Source organism: Solanum pennellii, chromosome 4 (genome assembly GCF_001406875.1).
Source record: "Solanum pennellii chromosome 4, SPENNV200".
NCBI classification, from domain to species: domain Eukaryota; kingdom Viridiplantae; phylum Streptophyta; class Magnoliopsida; order Solanales; family Solanaceae; genus Solanum; species Solanum pennellii.
Window position 1 is genome coordinate 45,759,398 of NC_028640.1, and position 6,549 is coordinate 45,765,946.

A 6,549-nucleotide genomic window follows, 5' to 3' on the forward strand; every position below is an offset into this window, starting at 1 on the left:
TCCCTTCCCACGTAGGGAAGGTAGGAGCACTACATTACTTTTGATGTAGGAGACTACAATGCATGGCGCATAAAGGGGGTCCCAACTATATCTCCTAGTTTTTGAATTATGTTGCCCCTATAGGAATACTAGCTAGTGGATCCATGTAGTTGCTATGTTTCATGTTTTGGTACTACCTTGGCAAGTAGTCCGCCTTCTTTCGGTGTAGGGTTTCATGACACCGGATTCCACACTAGCTCATGTGGTCTATGTCAGTTAGGACAAAATGTTCAAAGGTAAAATGAATTAAGGGACTTGAACTCTAACGTGGATAATCTAAGGGGTCTAGCTTAGTCTAGGTAGGGGTATGGGACTCTACCTAAGATTCCACTAGTTAGACTTGAGGAGAGTCTTAGGAGGATGTTCTTATATATGTTTATGTTATGATGATATATGATATGTACATGATGAACTTCATACATTTTAGATACTACATGTTGATTAGTTCACTTATGAGTATGTGTTGGGTTGTATTGTTAAAATAATATGAAATGTATATCGAAATATTATATTATGTGGAGTTGGACGTTGGTTATGGTTTTCTTGTTGGGGCTACTTGATTGAGTAAGGTTATGGGTCTTTTCTTGGTCATTGCACTTGTTGACTTGATAAGGATTCATGAGTAGTTGTCTTGCTTATTATGATTTAAATGACTCTTATTCATACTTGTGATGTTATTCCTTGATGATACGGTTGTAGTAGATCATGGGTTCAAGTATGTTGGGATACATATTACTTTTTTGTGTTGTTAAGCATGTTTGGTTGGTTGGTATGATTTGCTTGATTTTGCATTGGACTTTTAAAAGGGGTAAAATGGCATGTTTTGACTAAATGTCCCTTTTTAGCATGTTTTGCTCTTATATGTGCATATGGTCTCATACTTGGTACATGTGGAGTACTAACCCCATTTTCTTCCCTTTTCCTAAACATTTTAGGTTCCGGTCGTTTAAGTCTCATTCGAGACAACTTGAAGATGGCTTGGATATTCTCTATCATCCAAGTGGGTAGGTCCTCACTTTCCGAGGGCGGTGTTAATATCTTGCATATGAAGTTTCCTTTGTTTTTCTATGACTTTTATGTTCATTCCACTTTCATTGTGTACGACTTGTATAATCCTATATGTGTCTTCTTTACATTTGATGTAGGGCTATGCCCATATTGTAATGATCATTTAGATGGTATGAGATGAGACAATCTTTGATACTATCTTTCTATCTTATATATATGTATGTGCAATAAAAGTAGAAGGCTATGTAACCTTCCTATATGAAGGGTCTATGTATACTCGATACGAATATATATACATATATATATATATATATATATTATGTGTATGTAGAGGTCTATGTAAACCTCCAAGTAGATGTAATGAAAAATTTTAAATTTTTCCGCATTTTCAACCTATGAATGTAATGACTTGAGACAAAGAGGCTAGTCTTAGTCCTTCAAAGAGGACGCCGCCGCCGATTACATCTAGGGGGTAAAGCCGAATATGACACTTTACTTGATAACATATAATATGACAAATCGTGAGTTGTTTTTCATCTTTCGATAGTCTGGAGAGTCAATCAGTCGTCATTTTCATGTTTTATTACGAGCTATCTTGGGGTTATATGAAAATTTTATTGAACAACATGATCGCTCTAACATTCCTTTTGAAATTGCTAGCAATCAAATATTCCACCCATATTTTATGGTGAACATACTTAAAATAGTAATTTAAATTTTAGCTTATAACAAAATCTTTTGCATTTTAATTGATGATTATAATATCAGGATTGTATTGGTGTAATTGATAGAACACATACGTGTTAAAGTTTCACAAAGTGAAGCACCAAAATATCGTGAGAGAAAAAATTATCCAAAACAAAATATACTAGTTGCATGAACATTTGATTTAAAATTCACATATGTGTTAGCTATGTGGGAAGGTACATCATCTGATTCAAGAATCATAAAAGAAGCACTAAATAGACAAGATCCACTAAAAATTTCAAAAAAAGGTAAATGTTATATATATTTATATAGACATAGCTACATGTAATGGACAATAATTAAATCTTTTATTTAATTATATTTAGGAATATTATACCTTGTTGATGTTGCACTCATGTTGAAAATGGACTTATTACGTCGTATAGGGAGAACGATATCACTTGAAAGAGTATTCAATAAATCCACCTAGAAATTCTTCTGAATTATTTAATTTGCAACACGCACTTTGTGTAACTCTACTGAACGAGCATTTGAAGTTCTTAAAAAGAGATTTACTATAATTTTTTAACTTAACAGAGTCATCATATGGTATTGAAATCCAAAAGCTTATCATATTTGCATGTTGTATTTTGCACAACTATTTAAGAGGAGTAGATTCAAACAATGATTTACTTGCTCAAGCTGATACGGAGCTTATGAATAATAATGATGCACACGAAGATGTTCTAAATCCTAGAGAGAGAAATGAATTTAGAAGAGGAGAGTTGATTTGAGATGACATAGCAGCTGCCATGTGGAATAATTATACAGACTAATTTTCTTTGAGAAACATAAAAATAAGTTTTTGTATCACATTTATTTATTTGATGTTATTTGAAAGTGATTTTGTGAACTATTGTTTTAGTTATAAAAATAATGTGTAGTGCATTTGAATTTATATTATAACTCTTCAATATTATTAATGACATTTCTTTATTTAATTCTTATGAATTTATATTTTACTTTTGTAGTTATCAAGATAACGAAAAAATTAAAGTCGTTTACTTCAATTGAGACAAATATTTCAGATAAATCTCTTTGTATTTGGTTACATACTTTGGAAGATGCACTAATTGATGCATTTTATCATGAGCAAGAACTTGGAAATAGGGTTGGTGGATCTTTCACTACACACACGCTGAATAACATATTGAGGGAGTTATGATCAAAATTTTCTAATAAAATCCTTAATAAAGAGAGAATTCACAATCGAATGAGAAACATTAAAAATCAATTAGCAAATACTATGATACATTTTAAATGGGAATGAGTGGATTTGCATGAAATTCCATCACAAATATGTGGAATGTAGAGCCTGAAGTATGAGATCAATTAATTCAGGTATATTCATGCTTATTAGTTTTGCTTTTATTTTTAATGTTCATCTCATTATTTTTGCTCTTTTTTTTTTAATGTTCATCTTATTTTCTCCAATAATGTGTTGTACTTTTCATACGTAGGCTAACCCTGAAGCTGCTGATTTGAAGACCAAATCTATTTGAAATTATGATAAGATAATAATGATATATTGAAAGGATAGAACAAGTGGAAAGCATGCTTAGACTGGACCAAATATGTTAAAAAGAGGTACCAATAAGTGGCGACTCCAAAAAAGTTAATTTTCGTCAGGGATTCCTATTAACGTCTGAGAAAAGTTTTGAAAGCATCTAAGACGTTTGCTAACTTGCCAAGAATCATTTAAGATTGTTTTGTAAGTGAAAACTGTTTATCTAAGTGAATTTTAATTTGTAAAATTCTTTAAAAATATTTACTTGATTTGATCGAGCCGTTAAAACTAAAGTGACATTTTTTGGGGATTCGGATTCTTCTAGCTTTAAACTAGCGACAAACAAAACAACAAATAATAAAAAAAATAAGTAAAGAGGAGAGGGGAGAAATTTGATTCCAAATCCGTGTTCCGTTTGCCTTGACCAGAATTTTGGACCCACCTGTTTTGGGTTTTTGATCCATTTGACTTTTTGGATTTTCGACCCATTTCTTCCATCCTGTTCTAAACTAAGGAAATAATTAATACAAAATAAATACAGAAAATAAACGACAATGGCTTAAGCCCGAAAATAACAAAATACAAAATAATACTGAATTGGATCTTCTAATCCAACTTCTTCGGCTTTCTTCAATCTTCATGCTAGTTCAACTTCAACAATCTGCCCATCAAATTTTATGGATTGACTCAAAAAGAGGAAACTAAGCCTTTATGGTTTTCTCAAAATGCAGGAAGGAAGGAGTTCTCGATGAACTCGGTATACTTCACATTAAAAAATGCATAAACAAGAGTTAGCATCTTATTGTAGGATTAACAAAAGTGATTATAAATTGACTACTCCAGCTTGAACAAATTTCCAAAAAACTAATGAATCTAACATGTTCCAGCAAACACGACCTTATCACGCTACTCAACAGACACGAAAGATAATGTAACCACACGACTAATAAATTTAAATTTCTTTCCTGAAGCAAAAATAAGATTAAAACATTTTAGATTGAAAAGGTTGTTAATCATTTACTTCATGGACAACAATCAACTTAAAATAAAGGCAACAACCCATACACGTGCAAAATAAGTCTAAAATCTATAACAGTAAACAATTAGAGGAAATGGATCATTATAGAAGCTTAATTTTTTTTTTTAAAAAACAAGTAATACAATGAAGTGAGTTTGCCAAAAGTAAACCAATTATTGAAACAGTGAAGTAAAAGTATTAGATTGAGATACTTGATTCAAAACGTCATCCGATACACATTAATGAGAATTCTCTAAACTGAACCCATGAATACGACTTAAGAATAGATTCACAACATCACTTCAAAACATGCTGGGAACAAGCCCCTAAACTAGCATAACCGCAAAGAAAATTTAACACAATAGCTAAAAAACATACATAAAGGAAGGAACAATCTTACTCCTATACCAAAGTAAACAGTCAATTAATTTCAAAACTTCCACGCAATAAAGGGACTAGACTAGATCACAGGTTGAAATTCGATCAAAATAGAGTCGATTCGAAACAAATATTATCGACACTAAACAAACTGTCAATTAATTCCAAAACTTCCATGAAATAGAGGGACTCAACTAGATCACAGGTTGGAATTCAACCAAAATAGAGTCGATTCGAAACAAATATTATCGTCACTAAGCAAATTGAAAACTACCCTGCCTGCATCAGTCCATTATAGCTTGAACAAGTGACTCGAGTAAGAAGAGAACTGAGTGAAGATTTGAGACAAGATAACACGCCAGAGAAATTAGACCTTAAACAAACAAGAAAACAAAATATAAGCAACACATTAGTTTTAAGCAAAAGAAACGACCAGCTACAAGACACATTGAACGACCATGGAATTTGATCAAAAAAAGACAGAATACTATGACAAACAACCTACTTCATATTAAGAGATTTTGAAATTCTGCCCTAATCTCAAAGGAAAGAACAAACAACATTAGCAGTCATAAAGTGAATGGAAGCTTCGGGTGCTCAAGACAATAAAGAGAAAGAAAACAAATTTGACAATGTTTAAATAACAGATTTAGAGAAAGGGAAGATGAACCCCAAACAAAGAAAAGATAAATGACAACATTAACTACAATAATATATGGCTTTAGAACCAATATTAGAAATAAAAACAAAGATCATTTTGAGGCAAACAAGGCTTGTTAAGACGCCAAAACTCGACCTGATAAAAAGCATAACTAAAGATAACAACAATGTAGCGAAATAGCAAAGGCAAAGAGAATACTGTGAAGGGAAGAAGTGTTACCTTTCTACGGGCAGCGAATTAAGACTAAAAGAGCTCTAGCAGAACTTCCACAAACACAATGTAAGTTCCGAGAACTCTAGCGAGATCGTGAGAAAACAGAACCAAAGGAACGTCACCTTGAACCTTCACAATTGCAGAACCTACTTCCAAAATAGTTTCGTGTATTGACTTCGATTCTTATCTTATATCTCTTAGCTAATCTATTCTTTCCCATAGTAAAAAATCTTTTTCCCAACATTTTCTCCAACTTTTTCCACTGTTTTTTTTCAAAAAAAAAAACCCAGACCAAACCCAAATGAAGGTAAAAGAAGGTTTATATAGAAGGAGATATGATCTAAACGTGAGGAGGGAAAATGGAATGGGTTTTGAATTTGAAATTTCGATTCCCACCCTTAGGATAAGGTTGGATAACCATGAGTCTTACCAATTCCAACGGAAGAGAAGTGAGGGTCGTCCAATTTTGAGCAAAGGACGAAGAAGGAGTAAGATCGAGACACCTGGTTCTTCAAGGACGAGGACAAATTGGTCTGCTACAAATCACGTACAAATTGGAGGAAGACGACAATAGTCATGCGATGGATGGGTTCACTGTGAGGAAGAAAAAAGAAGTGGGGTGGGTCGGCCGGATATCGTTGCTGGGTCTTTTAGTATTGAATGGGTTGGGTATAAATAGTTGGGCTGGGGTCACTTGGACAAATAGACTAATTGAATTGGTATGTTAAGAAACTTAAGGATTTAAAAAGGGATTGGGGCCTGAAATAGCTTGGTTTTGAAGTAGTGGGCTGTTGGATAAAAAAATAACATAGGAGCCCAAAATATTGGTCTTTTGTGCAGCTAAATGCATTGTTGATTTAATCTAATTGGAACTTATTAATAAAATTGGCGTAACATAGGTAGGACGAGCTCTAAATATAATTAATTAACGAGTTTCTTAATCTTGACGAGATAAAAATAATCAATTTAGTCAAATAA

The 6,549-nt window shown here is 32.8% G+C and overlaps 1 long non-coding RNA gene across 2 annotated transcripts; it reads right to left on the minus strand.

Moving 5' to 3' along the window:
- Positions 1 to 3,578: 3,578 nt before the first annotated feature.
- LOC107016183 lies at positions 3,579 to 6,220 on the minus strand. Of its 2 annotated transcripts, none has more exons than XR_003577756.1 (2): positions 5,578 to 6,220; positions 3,579 to 4,063 (listed from the first exon to the last, which is right to left on the minus strand). It is a non-coding gene; the product is annotated as an uncharacterized LOC107016183 (long non-coding RNA). The 2 variants fall into 2 exon arrangements; XR_001456428.2 differs by having other exon boundaries at positions 3,579 to 5,070.
- Between the last annotated feature and the right edge of the window lie 329 nt (positions 6,221 to 6,549).